The sequence below is a fragment of the Pseudophryne corroboree genome, chromosome 4 (genome assembly GCF_028390025.1).
Source record: "Pseudophryne corroboree isolate aPseCor3 chromosome 4, aPseCor3.hap2, whole genome shotgun sequence".
Lineage (NCBI taxonomy): Eukaryota > Metazoa > Chordata > Amphibia > Anura > Myobatrachidae > Pseudophryne > Pseudophryne corroboree.
Genome location: NC_086447.1, coordinates 147,444,884 through 147,463,467, shown reverse-complemented (window position 1 = coordinate 147,463,467; position 18,584 = coordinate 147,444,884).

Sequence of the window (18,584 nt, the reverse complement as noted above, 5' to 3'; positions counted from 1 at the left end):
TTGATTTTGCCAGGTTGATTTTGCCATGTAAATGATTGGCACTTAAAAAAAAAAACAGGAGAACTCTCACAAAATCTCTCACTTTCCGGCAGATCCGTAACTAGGTGTGTGCCGATGGTGCCTTGCCCACAGCGCAAATGCACTGAAGGCGCACCATCGGCACACTACCACCCCCCCCCCCGGACGGCCGCTGTACTGGCGTCGGCGTTGTAGCGCACCTCATCCCCCTGTATCCTGCCAGGCCACCTGCGCCCTGCGAGTCCCGACACCTGGGTAGTGCACCTCAGTTATCCCCCATATGAGTGGGTAAGGGACGGGGAGTGGCGCTGGTCACCTTCATATCCCACCTGTGAGTCACGGCGCCTCACCCCCGCATCGCACCTCACCTCCATATCCCTTTGTCCCGGCGCCTCACCCCCGCATCGCACCTCACCTCCATATCCCTTCGTCCCGGTGCCTCATCTCCGCATCGCACCTCACCTTCTGCAGCCTGTGAGTCCCGTCGCCTGTGGAAGGGACGGGTGCCGGCTGTGTATAGGAGGGTCTGTCTGCCTGGAAATTGTGGAAGAATCGTTGCACAGGTGACACACACACCCCACCACACTACACATACACACACACACACACACACAAACACACACACACACATACACACACCACACAGTCTCTCTTTCACTGTGCCTAATGTGTAAAAAAAAAATGGGCCCTGTTGCTGTCATGTGTAAAAAGGGGGACTGGCTGCCATAATGTGTAAAATGGGGGACATTGTCTGCCGTAATGTTTAAAAAGGGGGACGCTGTCTGCCGTAATGTGTAAAAAGGGGGACATTGTCTGCCGTAATGTGTAAAAAAGGGGGCGCTGTCTGCCGTAAAGTATAAAAAGGGGACGCTGTCTGCCGTAATGTGTAAAAAGGGGACGCTGTCTGCCGTAATGTGTATAAAGGGGCACGCTGTCTGCCGTAATGTGTAAAAAGGGCACGCTGTCTGCCGTAATGTGTAAAAAGAGGACGCTGTCTGCCGTAATGTGTAAAAAGGGGACTGTCTGCTGTAATGTGTAAAAAGGGGAAGCTGTCTGCCGTAATGTGTAAAAAGGGGGACGCTGTCTGCCGTAATGTGTAAAAAGGGGGACTTTGTCTGCCGTAATGTGTAAAAAGGGGACACTGCCTGCCGTAATGTGTAAAAAGGGGGACTTTGTCTGCCATAATGTGTAAAAAGGGGACACTGCCTGCCGTAATGTGTAAAAAGGGGACGCTGCGTAATGTGTAAAAAGGAGGACTGTCTGCCGTAATGTGTAAAAAGGGGACGCTGTCTGCTGTAATGTGTAAAAAGGGGGGCGCTGTCTGCCGTAATATGTAAAAAGGGGACGCTGTCTGCCGTAATATGTAAAAAGGGGGACGCTGTCTGCCGTAATGTGTAAAAAAGGGGACTCTGTCTGTCGTAATATGTAAAAAGGGAGTCTGTCTGCCGCAATGTGTAAAAGGGAGCTCTGTGGCCATGCCCCTTCCCCTGAAGCCATGCCCCTATATTTTTCCACGCGCCTACGGCGTGCATTGGTTCTTTTTTTAATATGGTATGTGTATGGTGGGGGGGGGGGGGCGCCGATGCTGATTCTTGCACATAGCGCTAAAATGTCTAGTTACGGCGCTGCTTTCTGATTCTCACACCCTATTACATTTCCCCCTAAGAGTCTGAGTTCACAGCCAGTTCAGTGACATACCCCGTCATCATCCAGAAGTACCCACTACATTTCCAATGAATTTCTGATACTGAGTGTCTCAATCGCAATTGTCCCTCTCTGCGTACACACAGAGTAATTCATATGTGTTTGTAGGAATTTTCGTGCATGCGCAATAGCAAAAAGTCCCTGAACCCTCATTGGCATATCGTGTCTCACAATCAGACTCTGTGTGACTTATTTAATGTATATCACATGGGGATGAGGTCAATTTACCTACAATCAAAATCCCAATGGTCAAAATCTGTCAACTATTGACCGACAGACAAAATCCCGACATTTAAAATACCCACAGGGTCAAAATGCCGACATTTAAAATGTCGACAGGTCAAAAAGTCGACATTAGTTTTCCGTGATTTTTTCATGGAAACCGAATAGTTCATACTTTACTATCCCAGTGGACCTGGAGGGGAATTATAATAGTGTGCCAAAATGAAAACTTGTGTTGACTTTTTGACCTGTCGACATTTTAAATGCCGGTATTTTGACCTTGTCGGGATTTCGACCGTCGGTCAATTGTTTTCGGGATTTTGACCGTCTGGATTTTGATTGTAGGTATTTCATAGTAAACCCATCACATTAGCTGCAGTGGAAAGTCAGCTTAACACTAAATCATGTAATTGACCCTGATGCTTCATACTGTATCTAAACATTTCAATTCTGAGGTTTAATGGTCATTTCAGCTAAAGTCTTGAATATATACAGTATATTTCTGAAAATGGTAACTTCTATTAGTAGTGCGATCAGTATGCAGTTGCACTAGGTATCTCATAAACAAAACACAAACATCTGTGCACAATTTCTCTTTAAAAGTAAAAGGATATTCCACTATAATGAGCAATATTTTTGTTTCAGCATTTTATGGAAACTTGGATATGTGACCCTGTAACATTTTCCATACTCCATTATTTATGAAAGTCACATACCTTTACAGTTAGTGAGAAGGGTCAGCCAACGCGCCCTAACTGCACCACTTTCCGTGTAGCGAGCACCGAGTGTAGTGCTGAGTTGCAGAATCTAACAACCTCCCAGCACTGCTTTCTCTTTAATCAGCTAGAATGAAAAATGTCATCAGTAAGTAATATACAAACTTGTTCTCAAGGCAGTGGTAAGAAGCTTGTGAGAATCATGAATGGGCATGCTTTACAGGCTATATCAGGTCATAGGGCAGAACAAAGGACCCCGGGGCATTCTTGTAATGTTAGAGCTTCTATGGGTGCTTTGTTCCTTAAATGCATAGAGATCAACAGAAGAACCATTAGTAGGCAAAAATCTATCCATTTGTTTAGAATTTCTCAGTAATGTGAGGAAATTCTCCCTGTAGAAATTTCTGCTGTATGCAGTAACGAGCTAGATACAGATGATGTTGGTCTCAATACTGATCATGCATCTTTTCAATCTACTGTTTATATATCTTATCGGTATATATATCGGTGGAACACAAAGCGAATAAGGCAAATGGGAACAAGAGAGAAGTATACAAGCTTGTGCATGTACATGTATATAGATATATCTAGATAGATATCTAAAAAGATAGATAGATAGATAGATAGATAGATAGATAGATAGATAGATAGATAGATAGATAGATAGATAGATAGATAGATAGAATTGAAAAGCATCAGAGGAAGATTGGGATTTCAGTGGAACCGCTGGAGGACTGTGTTTCCACCTTTGGAGGAGACATGGAAACACATTCCTCCAAACACGAACCTAGGACTGGTTAGGACCGTCTCATGTTTGCTCTCTTCCAGTAAGCAATTGGACATTATCTGTGCTTAAATAAGATGCATATTTACATACTAATGTTTATTATAGGGCGTTTTCTCTGACGTCCTAGTGGATGCTGGGAACTCCGTAAGGACCATGGGGAATAGCGGCTCCGCAGGAGACTGGGCACAAAAGTAAAGCTTTAGGACTACCTGGTGTGCACTGGCTCCTCCCCCTATGACCCTCCTCCAAGCCTCAGTTAGATTTTTGTGCCCGGCCGAGAAGGGTGCACACTAGGGGCTCTCATGAGCTTCTTAGTGAAAGTTTAGTTTTAGGTTTTTTATTTTCAGTGAGACCTGCTGGCAACAGGCTCACTGCATCGAGGGACTAAGGGGAGAAGAAGCGAACTCACCTGCGTGCAGAGTGGATTGGGCTTCTTAGGCTACTGGACACCATTAGCTCCAGAGGGACCGAACACAGGCCCAGCCTCGGAGCTCGGTCCCAGAGCCGCGCCGCCGGCCCCCTTACAGAGCCAGAAGCAAAAAGAGGTCCGGAAAAATCGGCGGCAGAAGACATCCTGTCTTCACCAAGGTAGCGCACAGCACTGCAGCTGTGCGCCATTGCTCCTCAGCACACTTCACACTTCGGTCACTGAGGGTGCAGGGCGCTAGGGGGGGGCGCCCTGAGCAGCAATAAAAACACCTTGGCTGGTGAAAATACATCACATATAGCCCCCAGGGCTATATGGATGAATTTTAACCCCTGCCAGATTCCACAGAAAAACGGGAGAAAAGGCCGCCGAGAAGGGGGCAGAGCCTATCTCCTCAGCACACTGGCGCCATTTTCTCTCACAGCTCCGTTGGAGGGAAGCTCCCTGGCTCTCCCCTGCAGTTACTACACTACAGAAAGGGGTTAAAAAAGAGAGGGGGGCACTAATTAGGCGCAGTATAACAATACAGCAGCTATAAGGGGAAAAACACTTATATAAGGTTATCCCTGTATATATATACAGCGCTCTGGTGTGTGCTGGCATACTCTCCCTCTGTCTCCCCAAAGGGCTAGTGGGGTCCTGTCCTCTATCAGAGCATTCCCTGTGTGTGTGCTGTGTGTCGGTACGTTGTGACGACATGTATGAGGAGGAAAATGAGGTGGAGGCGGAGCAATTGCCTGTAACAGAGATGTCACCCCCTAGGGAGTCGACACCTGAGTGGATGAGCTTATGGAAGGAATTATGTGACAGTGTCAGCTCTTTACAAAAGCTTGATGACATGAGACAGCCGGCGACTCAGCCTGTGCCTGTCCAGGTGTCTCAAAAGCCATCTGGGGCTCTAAAACGCCCGTTACCGCAGATGGCAGATACAGACGCCGACACGGATACTGACTCCAGTGTCGACGATTAAGAGACGAATGTGACTTCCAGTAGGGCCACACGTTACATGATTACGGCTATGGAAAATGTTTTTACACATTTCTGATAATACCAGTACCACTAAAAAGGGTATTATGTTGGGTGAGAAAAAACTGCCTGTAATTTTCCCTGCATCTGAGGAATTAAATGAAGTGTGTGATGATGCGTGGGTTTCCCCCGATAAAAACTGTTAATTCCTAAAAAGTTATTAGCATCATACCCCTTCCCGCCAGAGGATAGGGCACGTTGGGAAACACCCCTTAGGGTGAATAAAGCGCTCACACGCTTGTCTAAACAGGTGGCACTACCGTCCCCGGATACGGCCGCCCTTAAGGAACCTGCTGACAGAAAGCAGTAAAATATCCTAAAATGTATATACACTCACACGGGTGTGATACTGCGACCAGCAATCGCCTCAGCCTGGATGTGCAGTGCTGGGGTGGCTTGGTCGGATTCCCTGACTGACAATATTGATACCCTAGATAGGGACAGTATATTACTAACTATAGAGCATTTAAAAGATGCATTTCTATATATGCGTGATGCACAGAGGGATATTTGCCGACTGGCATCAAGAGTAAGTGCGCTGTCCATTTCTGCCAGGAGAGGGTTATGGACAAGACAGTGGTCAGGTGATGCTGATTCCAAAAGGCATATGGAAATATCGCCTTATAAAAGGGAGGAGTTATTTGGGGTAGGTCTAACAGACCTGGTGGCCACGGCAACGGCTGGAAAATCCACATTTTTACCCCAGGTAGCTTCTCAACCTAAGAAAAAGGCGCCTCATTTCTGCCCCGTGGCAGAGGGAGAGGAAAAAGGCTGCAGCAAACAGCCAATTCCCAGGAACAAAAGCCCTCTCCCGCCTCCGCAAAGTCCTCAGCATGACGCTGGGGCTTTACAAGCGGTCTCAGGCACGGTGGGGGCCCGTCTCAAGAAATTCGAGACGTCTCCCCCTCGCCGTTTCATAAAGTCTGCTTTACCGACGTCTCCCTCAGACAGGGAGACAGTATTGCAAGCCATTCACAGGCTGTATTCCCAGCAGGTGATAATCAAGGTACCCCTCCTGCAACAGGGAAAGGGGTACTATTCCACACTATTTGTGGTACCGAAGCCGGACGGCTCGGTGAGACCAATTTTAAATCTAAAATCCTTGAACACTTACATACAAAGGTTCAAATTCAAGATGGAGTCACTCAGAGCAGTGATTGCAAACCTGGAAGAAGGGGACTATATGGTCTCTCTGGACATCAAAGATGCTTACCCACATGTCCCAATTTACCCTTCTCCAAGGGTACCTCAGGTTTGTGGTACAGAACTGTCACTATCAGTTTCAGACGCTGCCGTTTGGATTGTCCACGGCACCCCGGGTCTTTACCAAGGTAATGGCCGAAATGGTGATACTCCTTCGAAAGAAGGGAGTTTTGGTTATCCCTTACTTGGACGATCTCCTGATAAGGGCAAGTTCCAGGGAACAGTTGGAAGTCGGGGTAGTACTATCGCAGATAGTGCTGCGGTAGCACGGTTGGATTCTCAATATTCCAAAATCGCAGCTGTTCCCGACGACACGCCTTCTATTCCTAGGGATGATCCTGGACACAGTCCAGAAAAAGGTGTTTTCTCCCGGAGGAGAAAGCCAGGGAGTTATCTGAACTAGTCAGAAACCTCCTAAAACCAGGCCAAGTGTCAGTGCATCAGTGCACAAGGGTCCTGGGAAAAATGGTGGCTTCCTACGAAGCAATTCCATTCGGCAGATTCCACGCAAGAACTTTCCAGTGGGACCTGCGGGACAAATGGTCCGGATCGCATCTTCAGATGCATCAGCGGATAACCCTGTCACCAAAGACAAGGGTGTCTCTCCTGTGGTGGTTGCAGAGTGCTCATCTTCTAGAGGGCCGCAGATTCGGCATTCAGGACTGGGTCCTGGTGACCACGGATGCCAGCCTGCGAGGCTGGGGAGCAGTCACACAGGGAAGAAATTTCCAGGGCTTGTGGTCAAGCCTGGAGACATCACTTCACATAAATATTTTGGAGCTAAGGGCCATTTACAATGCCCTAAGCCGAGCAAGACCTCTGCTTCAAGGTCAGCCGGTGCTGATCCAGTCGGACAACATCACGGCAGTCGCCCACGTAAACAGACAGGGCGGCACAAGAAGCAGGAGGGCAATGGCAGAAGCTGCAAGGATTTTTCGCTGGGCGGAAAATCATGTGATAGTACTGTCAGCAGTGTTCATTCCGGGAGTGGACAACTGGGAAGCAGACTTCCTCAGCAGGCACGACCTCCACCCGGGAGAGTGGGGACTTCACCCAGAAGTCTTCCACATGATTGTAAACCATTGGGAAAAACCAAAGGTGGACATGATGGCGTCCCGCCTAAACAAAAAATTGGACAGGTATTGCGCCAGGTCAAGGGACCCTCAGGCAATAGCTGTGGACGCTCTGGTAAAACCGTGGGTGTACCAGTCAGTGTATGTGTTCCCTCCTCTTCCTCTCATACCAAAAGTACTGAGAATTATAAGACGGAGGGGAGTAAGAACTATACTCGTGGCTCCGGATTGGCCAAGAAGGACTTGGTACCCGGAACTTCAAGAGATGCTCACGGAGGACCCGTGGCCTCTACCTCTAAGAAGGGACCTGCTCCAGCAAGGACCCTGTCTATTCCAAGACTTACCGCGGCTGCGTTTGACGGCAGGGCGGTTGAACGCCGGATCCTGAAGGAAAAAGGCATTCCGGATGAAGTCATCCCTACCCTGGTCAAGCCAGGAAGGATGTAACCGCAAAGCATTATCACCGCATTTGGCGAAAATATGTTTGGTGGTGCGAGGCCAGTAAGGCCCCGATGGAGGAATTTCAACTAGGTCGATTCCTGCATTTTCTGTAAACAAGAGTGTCTATGGGCCTAAAATTGGGGTCCATTAAGGTTAAAATTTCGGCCCTGTCAATTTTCTTCTAGAAAGAACTAGCTTCACTACCTGAAGTTCAGACGTCTGTAAAAAGGGTACTGCATATACAGCCTCCCTTTGTGCCTCCAGTGGCACCTTGGGATCTCAATGTAGTTTTGCGGTTCCTAAAGTCACATTGGTTTGAACCACTTGAATCTGTGGAGTTAAAATATCTCACATGGAAAGTGGTCATGTTGTTGGCCCTGGCCTCGGCCAGGCACGTGTCAGAATTGGCGGGCTTTATCCTGTAAAAGCCCTTATCTGATCTTCCATTCAGACAGGGCGGAATTGAGGACTCGTCCTCATTTTCTCCCTAAGGTGGTTTCAGTGTTTCATCTGAACCAACCTATTGTGGTACCTGAGGCTACTAGTGACTTGGAGGACTCCAAGTTGTTGGACGTAGTCAGGGCCTTGAAAATATATGTTTCCAGGACGGCTGGAGTCAGGAAATCTGACTCGCTGTTTATCCTGTATGCACCCAACAAGCTGGGTGCTCCTGCTTCTAAGCAGACTATTGCTCGTTGGAATTGTAGTACAATTCAGCTTGCACATTCTGTGGCAGGCCTGCCACAGCCAAAATCTGTAAAAGCCCATTCCACAAGGAAGGTGGGCTCATCTTGGGTGGCTGCCCGAGGGGTCTCGGCGTTACAACTTTGCCGAGCAGCTACTTGGTCAGGGGCAAACACGTTTGCTAAATTCTACAAATTTGATACCCTGGCTGAGGAGGACCTGAAGTTCTCTCATTCGGTGCTGCAGAGTCATCCGCACTCTCCCGCCCGTTTGGGAGCTTAGGTATAATCCCCATGGTCCTTACGGAGTTCCCAGCATCCACTAGGACGTCAGAGAAAATAAGAATTTACTTACCGATAATTCTATTTCTCGTAGTCCGTAGTGGATGCTGGGCGCCCATCCCAAGTGCGGATTGTCTGCAATACTTGTACATAGTTACAAAAATCGGGTTATTATTGTTGTGAGCCATCTTTTCAGAGGCTCCTCTGTTATCATGCTGTTAACTGGGTTCAGATCACAGGTTGTACGGTGTGATTGGTGTGGCTGGTATGAGTCTTACCCGGGATTCAAAATCCTTCCTTATTGTGTACGCTCGTCCGGGCACAGTATCCTAACTGAGGCTTGGAGGAGGGTCATAGGGGGAGGAGCCAGTGCACACCAGGTAGTCCTAAAGCTTTACTTTTGTGCCCAGTCTCCTGCGGAGCCGCTATTCCCCATGGTCCTTACGGAGTTCCCAGCATCCACTACGGACTACGAGAAATAGAATTATCGGTAAGTAAATTCTTATTTTTATCATAATCCACATTTATAATGCAGATTTTATGGGATAGTTTTATGGGATAGTTATGCAGCCACCCCAACTGAATATTTCCTTATGCATTACTGATGTTAGAGGGCTTGGACACTTACCAGTTTTGTGGCTACATTGATTATGGATTCGGACAAAGCCACAGGCGAGTTTAAGGGTCATGCTGCCCCTAGGCACAACATTATTGGTCGCTCCCCATTTCATCACCTCCCCGTTCTCCACCATTGCACCAATGTCCTGGTGGCAGTATGAATTGACTGCGACATACTGCACTTAAGTGCCCAGTGCCTGCTGCAATGGATTTTTACAATATTACTTTATGAGGTAAAGGAGTGAGAAATGGAAGGAGGGAGTGAGAGGTACAAAGGGTGAGAGAGGGAGGGGAGGAGAGGTGTAGGGCTGATAGAGGGAAGGAAGGAGTGAGAGGTACAGGAGAAAGAAATGAAAGGAGGGAATGAAAAGTTCAGGCGTATGTAAGTAAGGAATAGAGGAAGTAAGAGGAACAGGGCTGACATGTGAGACATTAAGGAAAGGAGAAGTAAAACAGATATGGAGAAGAGGCAGCTGGACACAGGATAATATGGAACACTAGTTGGACCATTTGAATCATATAATAAGGTTTATTTTATACTATGTAGTGTTAAAATGTATCTAACATTAATTTCATGTTATCTAAAGCTTCAGGGGATCTAGATGTACCTCAGACTCTCAGGCATCCTATTCAGTGTGCCATACACCCACTTCAAAATTTCTACTTAGACCACTGCATAAAACCATGTGTAAGTATACACTGAATGTTCATGCTATAAACTGTTGTCTGTTGCTGTAAATCCCAACCACTTTTGCCATTTCTTTTTACACTGTAAGCTCTCACCAACGGGGCCCTCTCATTACTTTGTGTCTCATGTCTGCACATCCTTCATTAACCTCAGATGTACTTGTTGTGCTCTTGACGTGATTTGTAATTCTGCTTGGCACTGCAGTATTGAAAATGGTGATCACAGGGGCCCCTCTGCCCACAGGGCACTGATTACTGCTTAGTTAGAGGCTCAGGCAAGCAGTTGTTTATTTCTTTTGTTTTGTGTTTGTATAAAGGGGAAATTAAGTTTGTTTTCCTGCAAGATGTTGTTATTAACTAAATGCAGACTTGGCAATAATGCTTGCCCTGTGTTAGTGATGTGGACGTTTACTGTAAGTGGTTACAAAGACTTTTAGAACCCTTTCCATCACCTTTCATACAGGTTACAGATTATCTGAATCCCCCTAAACTGTCCTCTCACACCTATTTACTAGAGATGAGCGGGTTCGGTTCCTCGGAATCCGAACCCGCCCGAACTTCAGCTTTTTTTACACGGATCCGAGCGACTCGGATCTTCCCGCCTTGCTCGGTTAACCCGAGCGTGCCCGAACGTCATCATGACGCTGTCGGATTCTCGCGAGGCTCGGATTCTATCGCGAGACTCGGATTCTATATAAGGAGCAGCGCGTCGCCGCCATTTTACACGTGCATTGAGATTGATAGTGAGAGGACGTGGCTGGCGTCCTCTCCGTTTAGAGAAGAAATAGATAGGAGAGTGAGAGTGAGACAGTGACACTTCATTTACTGGAGCTTAGGAGGAGTACTCAGACAGAGAGTGCAGAATTTTGCTGATAGTATTAGTTAGTTATACTAGTGACAGAGTGAGACAGTGACACTTCATTTACTGGAGCTTAGGAGGAGTACTCAGACAGAGAGTGCAGAATTTTGCTGATAGTATTAGTTAGTTATACTAGTGACTGACCAGTGACCACCAGTGCAGTTTTATATTATTTAATATAATCCGTTCTCTGCCTGAAAAAACGATACACAGTGACTCAGTCACATACCATATCTGTGCTCAGCCCAGTGTGCTGCTGCATCATCTATGTATAATATCTGACTGTGCTCACACAGCTTAATTGTGGGGGAGACTGGGGAGCAGTTAGGTTATAGCAGGAGCCAGGAGTACATATTAAAAAATTAAACAGTGCACACTTTTTTTCTGCAGGAGTGCCACTGACAGTGTGACTGACCAGTGACCTGACCACCAGTATGACCACCAGTGCAGTTTTATATTATTTAATATAATCCGTTCTCTGCCTGAAAAAACGATACACAGTGACTCAGTCACATACCATATCTGTGCTCAGCCCAGTGTGCTGCTGCATCATCAATGTATAATATCTGACTGTGCTCACACAGCTTAATTGTGGGGGAGACTGGGGAGCAGTTAGGTTATAGCAGGAGCCAGGAGTACATGTTAAAAAATTAAACAGTGCACACTTTTTTTCTGCAGGAGTGCCACTGCCAGTGTGACTGACCAGTGACCTGACCACCAGTATATAGTATACTATATTGTATTGTGAATGTCTGCCTGTAAAAGTTAAACACACGTCGTGTGACTTGTGTGGTGTTTTTTTATTCTATAAAATAAAAAACTCATTCTGCTGACAGACAGTGTCCAGCAGGTCCGTCATTATATAATATATACCTGTCCGGCTGCAGTAGTGATATATATATTTTTTTTATATCATTATTTATCATCCAGTCGCAGCAGACACAGTACGGTAGTTCACGGCTGTAGCTACCTCTGTGTCGGCACTCGGCAGTCCATCCATAATTGTATACCACCTACCCGTGGTTTTTTTTTTCTTTCTTCTTTATACATAATACATCTCATTATCATCCAGTCTATATTAGCAGCAGACACAGTACAGTACGGTAGTCCACGGCTGTAGCTACCTCTGGGTAGATGTATGGACTCCCGCCGCAAGAACAGCAGCGGCGGCACCAGTAGAAGCATCTCGCAAACGCCAACTCTTTCCTAGGCAGGCTACGCTTTGTATCACCGCTTTCCAGAATACGCACACAGCTGAAAACCTCTTACGGCAACTGAGGAAGATCATCGCGGAATGGCTTACCCCAATTGGACTCTCCTGTGGATTTGTGGCATCGGACAACGCCAGCAATATTGTGTGTGCATTAAATATGGGCAAATTCCAGCACGTCCCATGTTTTGCACATACCTTGAATTTGGTGGTGCAGAATTTTTTTAAAAATGACAGGGGCGTGCAAGAGATGCTGTCGGTGGCCAGAAGAATTGCGGGACACTTTCGGCGTACAGGCACCACGTACAGAAGACTGGAGCACCACCAAAAACTACTGAACCTGCCCTGCCATCATCTGAAGCAAGAAGTGGTAACGAGGTGGAATTCAACCCTCTATATGCTTCAGAGGTTGGAGGAGCAGCAAAAGGCCATTCAAGCCTATACAATTGAGCACGATATAGGAGGTGGAATGCACCTGTCTCAAGCGCAGTGGAGAATGATTTCAACGTTGTGCAAGGTTCTGATGCCCTTTGAACTTGCCACACGTGAAGTCAGTTCAGACACTGCCAGCCTGAGTCAGGTCATTCCCCTCATCAGGCTTTTGCAGAAGAAGCTGGAGACATTGAAGGAGGAGCTAACACGGAGCGATTCCGCTAGGCATGTGGGACTTGTGGATGGAGCCCTTAATTCGCTTAACAAGGATTCACGGGTGGTCAATCTGTTGAAATCAGAGCACTACATTTTGGCCACCGTGCTCGATCCTAGATTTAAAGCCTACCTTGGATCTCTCTTTCCGGCAGACACAAGTCTGCTGGGGTTGAAAGACCTGCTGGTGAGAAAATTGTCAAGTCAAGCGGAACGCGACCTGTCAACATCTCCTCCTTCACATTCTCCCGCAACTGGGGGTGCGAGGAAAAGGCTCAGAATTCCGAGCCCACCCGCTGGCGGTGATGCAGGGCAGTCTGGAGCGACTGCTGATGCTGACATCTGGTCCGGACTGAAGGACCTGACAACGATTACGGACATGTCGTCTACTGTCACTGCATATGATTCTCTCACCATTGAAAGAATGGTGGAGGATTATATGAGTGACCGCATCCAAGTAGGCACGTCACACAGTCCGTACTTATACTGGCAGGAAAAAGAGGCAATTTGGAGGCCCTTGCACAAACTGGCTTTATTCTACCTAAGTTGCCCTCCCACAAGTGTGTACTCCGAAAGAGTGTTTAGTGCCGCCGCTCACCTTGTCAGCAATCGGCGTACGAGGTTACATCCAGAAAATGTGGAGAAGATGATGTTCATTAAAATGAATTATAATCAATTCCTCCGTGGAGACATTGACCAGCAGCAATTGCCTCCACAAAGTACACAGGGAGCTGAGATGGTGGATTCCAGTGGGGACGAATTGATAATCTGTGAGGAGGGGGATGTACACGGTGATATATCGGAGGATGATGATGAGGTGGACATCTTGCCTCTGTAGAGCCAGTTTGTGCAAGGAGAGATTAATTGCTTCTTTTTTGGTGGGGGTCCAAACCAACCCGTCATTTCAGTCACAGTCGTGTGGCAGACCCTGTCACTGAAATGATGGGTTGGTTAAAGCGTGCATGTCCTGTTTATACAACATAAGGGTGGGTGGGAGGGCCCAAGGACAATTCCATCTTGCACCTCTTTTTTCTTTAATTTTTCTTTGCGTCATGTGCTGTTTGGGGAGTGTTTTTTGGAAGGGCCATCCTGCGTGACACTGCAGTGCCACTCCTAGATGGGCCCGGTGTTTGTGTCGGCCACTAGGGTCGCTTATCTTACTCACACAGTCAGCTACCTCATTGCGCCTCTTTTTTTCTTTGCGTCATGTGCTGTTTGGGGAGGGTTTTTTGGAAGGGCCATCCTGCGTGACACTGCAGTGCCACTCCTAGATGGGCCCGGTGTTTGTGTCGGCCACTAGGGTCGCTTATCTTACTCACACAGTCAGCTACCTCATTGCGCCTCTTTTTTTCTTTGCGTCATGTGCTGTTTGGGGAGGGTTTTTTGGAAGGGCCATCCTGCGTGACACTGCAGTGCCACTCCTAGATGGGCCCGGTGTTTGTGTCGGCCACTAGGGTCGCTTATCTTACTCACACAATCAGCTACCTCATTGCGCCTCTTTTTTTCTTTGCGTCATGTGCTGTTTGGGGAGGGTTTTTTGGAAGGGCCATCCTGCGTGACACTGCAGTGCCACTCCTAGATGGGCCCGGTGTTTGTGTCGGCCACTAGGGTCGCTTATCTTACTCACACAGTCAGCTACCTCATTGCGCCTCTTTTTTTCTTTGCGTCATGTGCTGTTTGGGGAGGGTTTTTTGGAAGGGCCATCCTGCGTGACACTGCAGTGCCACTCCTAGATGGGCCCGGTGTTTGTGTCGGCCACTAGGGTCGCTTATCTTACTCACACAGTCAGCTACCTCATTGCGCCTCTTTTTTTCTTTGCGTCATGTGCTGTTTGGGGAGGGTTTTTTGGAAGGGCCATCCTACGTGACACTGCAGTGCCACTCCTAGATGGGCCCGGTGTTTGTGTCGGCCACTAGGGTCGCTTATCTTACTCACACAGTCAGCTACCTCATTGCGCCTCTTTTTTTCTTTGCGTCATGTGCTGTTTGGGGAGGGTTTTTTGGAAGGGCCATCCTGCGTGACACTGCAGTGCCACTCCTAGATGGGCCCGGTGTTTGTGTCGGCCACTAGGGTCGCTTATCTTACTCACACAGTCAGCTACCTCATTGCGCCTCTTTTTTTCTTTGCGTCATGTGCTGTTTGGGGAGGGTTTTTTGGAAGGTCCATCCTGCGTGACACTGCAGTGCCACTCCTAGATGGGCCCGGTGTTTGTGTCGGCCACTAGGGTCGCTTATCTTACTCACACAGCGACCTCGGTGCAAATTTTAGGACTAAAAATAATATTGTGAGGTGTGAGGTATTCAGAATAGACTGAAAATGAGTGTAAATTATGGTTTTTGAGGTTAATAATACTTTGGGATCAAAATGACCCCCAAATTCTATGATTTAAGCTGTTTTTTAGGGTTTTTTGAAAAAAACACCCGAATCCAAAACACACCCGAATCCGACAAAAAAAATTCGGTGAGGTTTTGCCAAAACGCGGTCGAACCCAAAACACGGCCGCGGAACCGAACCCAAAACCCGAAAAATTTCCGGCGCTCATCTCTACTATTTACAACTATTATCTGCCACCACCTATTGTTTGAGAGCAATACAACCTCACAATACTGTCACACAAATGTACCTTTGACACCGGCTGTGCTCCTTGTTCTGTAACAAAACAGCATTCAAATGATTAATACCATCAAACTATCACAAGTTTAAAACAGTAAACCAATAATTCTCTTCATAAATGTTCTATGGATTTATAAGAGTAACAAGGACAAAACTTATTACATTTTAGATTTAATGGACATTGGACATAATTAAAAATATATAACAAAGGACATACAAAAGTACAAATACAGTCTAAACAAAAGGAATAAAAATTACAGGACTTTAAACTGTTTATTTCATATGGTCTGTGTGACTGGGACAAGACAGGACAGGACAGTTCTTCAATTGGATCGAGGACCTAGGGTTTGACAGTTTCCCATCTCATACGCAGAGTATCTGAATGTAACATCCCTTTGGTACACAGCTTTGGAGGGAGCAGTGTACAATTGGTGCCCATGTAACAATTAACTTAACACAATCTCTTAGTTTAAATATTGGCAATGCCTCCACCTGAATCAGTTTTCAGGGGTAATCTTCAGGTCTTCTATCTAGCAGAGATGGACTCACAGATACATTCGCCCCAACACCTCTATCCATTTAGGCTCAGCCAGTATAAACCATAATAGCGTTGTTGCCAAAGCCAGAACAGTATATTTATTTAGAGTAAATATGAACCACCTTTTTTTGGGTGAGGCTGCTAACCTAAGGGTCCGCCAGTGTCCTAAAAACACCAAAGCTTTAAGAAACACATTACAGAATCATCGCCTCTTCCTAACACAGACAGAAAGAATATCCAATCCGCAATCAATTTACAATTTATTATAAATAGATAGAATGTGGTAAAAGTATAAAATATTCGAATCATTAAATATGTGGACAAAATACTTGTTATAGAGCTACTGTATGGTATAAAGAATATCTAGGTGCATAGACAAAACTTATTAAAATATTCCCTCTTAGGGGGAATTCAATTGTAGACAAAAGTAAAAAGCTTTCATGGGTGTTAACTTATGCACTTATTGAACATTAATTTCACTTAACGCCTGTATGTGCGCTCACTTTTATTGTGCAATCCAATTAGAAAAGGGGTGTTAAGTGTTTCACCCGGAAATTCTTGCTGATTTTACATGTTAAGTACAGGTGAAAAATAAGATTTTAAACCTACCGGTAAATCTTTTTCTCCTAGTCCGTAGAGGATGCTGGGGACTCCGTAAGGACCATGGAGTATAGACGGGCTCCGCAGGAGACATGGGCACTATAAAGAACTTTAGAATGGGTGTGCACTGGCTCCTCCCTCTATGCCCCTCCTCCAGACCTCAGTTAGATAAACTGTGCCCAGAGGAGACGGACAGTACGAGGAAAGGATTTTGTTAATCCAAGGGCAAGATTCATACCAGCCCACACCATCCACACCATATAACCTGGAATATACGAACCAGTCAACAGTATGAAACAAACAGCATCAGTCAAAGACCGATCAAAACTGTAACATAACCCTTATGCAAGCAATAACTATATACAAGTCTTGCAGAATGTTGTCCGCACTGGGACGGGCGCCCAGCATCCTCTACGGACTAGGAGAAAAAGAATTACCGGTAGGTTTAAAATCTTATTTTCTCTTATGTCCTAGAGGATGCTGGGGACTCTGTAAGGACCATGGGGATTATACCAAAGGTCCAAAACGGGCGGGAGATTGCGGATGACTCTGCAGCACTGATTGAGCAAACATGAGGTCCTCATCAGCCAGGGTATCAAACCTGTAGAATTTTGCAAAGGTGTTTGAACCCGACAAAGTCGCCGCTCGGCAAAGCTGTAATGCCGAGACGCCCCGGGCAGTCGCCCAAGAAGAACCCACCTTCCTAGTGGAATGGGCCTTTACCGAATTTGGTAACGGCAATCCAGCCGTAGAGTGAGCCTGCTGAATCGTGCTACAGATCCAGCGAGCAATAGTCTGCTTAGAAGCAGGAGCGCCAACCTTGTTGACTGCATACAGGACAAACAGTTCCTCTGTTTTCCTAACCCGAGCCGTTCTGGCTATATACATTTTCAATGCCCTGACCACATCAAGGGACTCGGAATCCTCCAAGTCCCGCGTAGCCACAGGCACCACAATAGGTTGGTTCATATGAAAAGAGGAAACCACCTTAGGCAAAAATTGAGGACGAGTCCGCAACTCAGCTCTATCCACATGGAAAATCAGTTAGGGGCTTTTGTGAGACAAAGCCGCCAACTCAGACACTCACCTTGCCGATGCCAAGGCCAACAACATGACCACCTTCCAAGTGAGATACTTTAATTCCACGGATTGAAGAGGCTCAAACCAGGGAGACTTAAGGAATTGTAACACCACGTTAAGGTCCCATGGTGCCACTGGAGGCACAAAAGGAGGCTGGATATGCAGCACTCCCTTCACAAATGTCTGGACTTCTGGGAGAGAAGCCAATTCCTTCTGAAAGAAAATGGATAGGGCCGAAATCTGAACCTTAATGGAGCCTAATTTTAGGCCCATATTAACTCCGGTCTGTAGGAAGTAGAGAAAATGGCCCAGATGGAAATCTTCTGGAGGAGCATTCTTGGTTTCACACCAAGAGACATACTTCCTCCAGATACGGTGATAATGTTTCGCTGTCATCTCCTTCCTAGCCTTTATCAGAGTAGGGATGACCTCATCCGGAATGCCCTTCCCAGCTAGGATCTGGCATTCAACCGCCATGCCGTCAAACGCAGCCGCGGTAAGTCTTGGAACAGACAGGGCCCCTGTTGCAACAGGTCCTCTCTGAGAGGAAGAGGCCACGGATCTTCTGTGAGCATTTCCTGCAGATCCGGATACCAGGCCCTTCGAGGCCAATCTGGAACAATGAGAATTGTCTGTACTCCTTTTTGTCTTATGATTCTCAATATTTTTGAGATGAGAGGAAGAGGAGGGAACACATAGACTGACTGTAACACCCACGGTGTCACCAGGGCGTCCACTGCTACTGCCTGAGGGTCCCTTGACCAGGCACAATACCTCGGAAGCTTCTTGTTGAGGCATGACGCCATCATGTCTATTTGAGGAAGTCCCCACTGACTTGCAATCTCTGTAAAGACTTCTTGATGAAGCCCCCACTCCCCTGGATGGAGATCGTGTCTGCTGAGGAAGTCTGCTTCCCAGTTGTCCACTCCCGAAATGAAGACTGCTGTCAAAGCGCTTACATGATTTTCTGCCCAGCGAAGAATTCTGGTGGCTTCCGCCATCGGCACACTGCTTCTTGTCCCGCCTTGGCGGTTTAGATGAGCCACGGCTGTGACGTTGTCTGACTGAATCAGAACAGGCAGGCCGCGAAGAAGAGTCTCCGCCCAACGTAGGCTGTTGTAGATGGCCCTCAATTCCAGTACATTTATGTGT